Here is a 4,518-nt window from a genome sequence, read left to right as displayed (position 1 = left end):
AATGATAGGAGTGATCTTAAGAAATTATTAGCTAAGCTGAAACAAAAAACTCTGAATGCTAGAATGCAATATGATCCTGCTTATGCTACTTCACCTATCTTTGTTGCTGATAAGGATTATGAATTCTTTGTCGACCATGATATAATTACTTTGGTTGAATCTGATCCTTTCTATGGCTATGAATCTGAAACTGTTGTGGCACATCTTACTAAATTAAATGATATAGCCACCCTATTCACTAATGATGAGAAAACTCGCTACTATTATATCCTTAATATATCTCCGTTCTCATTAAAGGGTGATGCTAAGATATGGTTTAATTCTATTCATCCTGGTTGTGTGCGTAGTCCCTAGGATATGATTTATTACTTCTCTGCTAAATATTTCCCCGCTCATAAGAAACAACTTTCTTTAAGGGAAATATATAATTTTTTGCAAATTGAAGAAGAGAGTCTCCCACAAGCTTGGGGGAGGCTTCTCCAATTACTTAATGCTTTGCCTGATCATCCTCTTAAAAAAATGAAATACTTGATATCTTTTATAATGGACTAACAGATGCTTCCAGAGACAACCTAGATAGTTGTGCTGGCTGTGTTTTTAGGGAAAGAACATTAGATGAAGCTAAAATTCTAGTGAATAATATGTTGACTAATGAAAATCATTGGACACTTCCTGATCCAATCCCTGATCCAATTCCTGAACCAACTCCTGAGCCAACTCTGAAGAAAAGGGGTATTCTATTTCTCTTTCCTGAAGATATGCAAGAGGCAAAGAAATCTATGAAAGAAAAAGGTATTAAAGCTGAAGATGTTAAGAATTTACCTCCTATCGAATAAATACATGGTCTTAATTTACCGCCAGTTGAAGAAGTACATGGTATTGATAACCCGACACAGGTAGTAAAGGTAAATTCTCTCTATAGATATGATAAAGCTGAAATCCCTCCTACTAAGTTTGCTAGCCAATGCTTAGATGAGTTTGATAACTTTATGGTTAAGCAAGAAGATTTTAATGCTTATGTTGGTAGATAATTGAAACATAATGCTTATATGATTGAACACTTGAGTGGTTATATGGCTAGTGTTAAAGGTGAACTAAAACTTATTAGTAAACATGCTTCTATGGTTACCACTCAAGTAGAACAAGTACTTAAAGCTCAGAAGGATTTTCTCAATGAATTAAATAGTAAGAAAAATAATAATGCTATTAGAGTTATGACTAGAGGTGGTAAAATGACTCAGGACCTTTGTATCCCGAGGGCCATCCTAAGAGAATTGAGAAAGATTCTCAAAGAAATAATATTGATGCACCTAGTCCTACTAAGAGGAAGAAAAAGAAAAATGATAGGACTTTGCATGCTTGTAGTGAACTTGTTGTTGACACACCTGAGGATCCTAATGATATTTCTATTTCTGATGCTGAAACACAATCTGGTAATGAGCATGAACCTAGCGATAATGTTAATAATGATGTTCATGTTGATGCTCAACCTAGTAATGGCAATGAAGTAGAGATCGAACCTGCTGTTAATCTTGATAACCCACCATCAAAGAATCAACGTTATGATAAGAGAGACATTGTTGCTAGGAAGCACGGTAAGGAAAGAGAACCATCAGTTCAGAAACCCATGCCTTTTCCTCCTAAACCATCCAAGAAAAAGGATGATGAGGATTTTGAGCGCTTTGCTGAAATGATTAGACCTATCTTCTTGCGTATGCGTTTGACTGATATGCTCAAAATGAATCCTTATGCTAAGTATATGAAAGAAATTGTTACTAATAAAAGAAAGATACCGGAAGCTGAAATTTCCACTGTGCTTGCTAATTACACTTTTAAGGGTGGAATACCTAAGAAACTAGGAGATCCCTGAGTACCAACTATACCATGCTCCATTAAAAGAAACTATGTTAAAACTGCTTTATGTGATCTTGGAGCCGGTGTTAGTGTTATTCCTCTCTCTTTATATCGTAGACTTGATTTGAATAAGTTGACACCTACTGAAATATCTTTGCAAATGGCTGATAAATCAACTTCTATACATGTCGGTATTTGTGAGGATGTGCCTGTCCTGGTTGCAAACGTTACTATTTTAACGGACTTTGTTATTCTTGATATTCCCGAGGACAATAGTATGTCTATTATTCTTGGAAGACCCTTTTTGAATACTGCAGGGGCCGTTATTGATTGCACCAAAGGCAATGTCACTTTTCATGTTAATGGCAATGAGCATACTGTACAGTTTTCGAGGAAACAACCTCAAGTTCATAGTATAAACTCTATTGGAAAAATTCCAACTATTACTATTGGAGGTTTTGTATTTCCACTTCCTACTGTCAAGAAGAAATATGATATACTAATTGTTGGGGACATGCATATCCCCGTTGAGGTAACCTTGTGTTATTCGAAAATTCTCTGGTTCCATGCAATTCGGAATGAGTTTGTTAACAAGACTTGATCAACCTTGTTAGTGGATTCCTTTTGATGAGCATGAGATGGATGAATTTAGAAAGCACAACTCTCTATACCCTCTTTTTACTTTCTGTTATTTATATTAAATAAAGCAAAAATAGTATTTTTCTGTCTATTTTTTGAATTATCCATGCAATAAAAAATACCACGAAAATAAAAGTTCTCCAAATGCCCTGAAATTTAAATATGATTTTTCCTGGAATATTTGAGAATATCTGGCACTGAAAAGACAGCAGGGGAGCAAGCACCTAGCCACGAGGGTGGAGGGCGCGTCCTACCCCCTGGGCGCGCCCCCTTGCCTCGTGGGCCCATGGTGGCTCCCCTCCACTTATTCCAGCTACCACACCCTCCTTCTTCCTCCCACAAACATCACTAACCAGCTCAAACCCGAGTCCAAGCTCATCTTGCTGCCATTTTTGATCTCCTTGGTCAAAGCTCCATTCACAAAACTGCTCTAGGGGATTGTTCCTTGAGGAAGAAATATGTTTAGGAAAATGTACCAAGGTGGTCCTTCAAGGAAGCAAGGACGCAGGCTCGCAATACGCGATGCCGATGATGAACCACCGAGGGAAGCTCATGTGCGGGCTTGTGAATGGACTTCAGAGGACTTTATGGATCGAGCAGGAATCAAGGAAGAATTTAACGCATATGTGCGTAATGCTGATCTTGAGAGCTTCGAGGCAGATAAGTGCCGCCAGTACCACTATCACACTGATTCCTTTGTAAGAAGGTTTGAATTTCATCATCACGCAATTCTCAAACTGTCCTGTTTGATCTTTATGAAAATTCTTATACTATGGACTTAGAGGATTTTAATACTGCTTGCAAACTTCCACAATGGGGCAACACTAGTGAGCCTCGCAAATATGAGTTTAGAGATTTTCTTACTAGTATAATTGTGGGGGAATCTAGAGATATAACACAATCTATCATAGGGAGCATTCATTTTCCTGCTATACATTATTTTGCTCTCTTCATAGTTAGGTGCATAAATGGTAAGGATGAAGCATGTCACATGTGTGTCCCTGACCTCAGTGTTCTCAGGAGTGTTGTATTGAGAGATAAACATTATAATTTGGGAGCCATTGTTGCACGTAGGTTGCATAATAATAGATTTAATGGAGATTTCTTTGGTCGTATTTATGCAACCCATCTAGCTAATTTTCTTGATATACCCATACGTGGGTATGATATTGAGTTTCCTCCTGTTTATTTAGATTATGAGGCTATGGTTCGTCATCAGTTTGTTGAGAGGAACGACCAGTTCCTCCAGTACCGACTAATCTTTGATAGACGACGCACCTATCACGTCGCTCTCCCTGCTCCTGCTTTCCTTGACTCTCAGGTAAAAGGGAGATATGTTATAACCAGGGAGGAGGCGGACGAGTACGAGAGGAGGGCGGAGATAGCTAGCCTCCAAGCTGCAGCTCATCCGGCAATTGCCGCTGCATCTCAGTACAACCCCAGCTACAACTTTGGATATCCGCTAGGCTAGCCGTGGCCATAGACCAACTTAGGCCAAAAGCCTAAGCTTGGGGGAGTAAGTATTTCCCACCGACATTATATTCAAGTTCACACACTCATTGCTAGTTGTCGGTGCTCATACTTTTTCACTGTATCATCCATGCTAGTTTATTTTCCTTTTTATGCTTTATTCTTGTGTGTTTAATAACCCTTAATAAAAAACAAAAAAAATAGTTGTAGATTTTAGCTAGTTTACTTTCCATGCCTGTTGTAGTAATAATTAAAAATACAACCCAAAAAGATTTCTCGTTCTTCTTTTGCTTGTTGGGAGCTTTCCCGTGTAAATAGTTTTATTTATTTCTTGTTCTTTAGGGGGTCGAGAGGAGGGGACCATATTGAAAATGTTGAGTGGCTCTTATATGCTTTATTGTTGATCTAACAAAGTGCCCATATTACCTTGTCTTCTCTCTTGAATTGAATGCTTGCAGATTCCAGCTTAGTCCAATGCACGTGCACTATTATTATTTTCCACACTATTCGGTCGTGCAAGTGAAAGGCAATAATGATGATTATATGATGAACTTA

This window comes from Triticum urartu, chromosome 6, assembly GCF_003073215.2.
Source record: "Triticum urartu cultivar G1812 chromosome 6, Tu2.1, whole genome shotgun sequence".
Lineage (NCBI taxonomy): Eukaryota > Viridiplantae > Streptophyta > Magnoliopsida > Poales > Poaceae > Triticum > Triticum urartu.
This window is presented reverse-complemented; position numbering follows the sequence as displayed.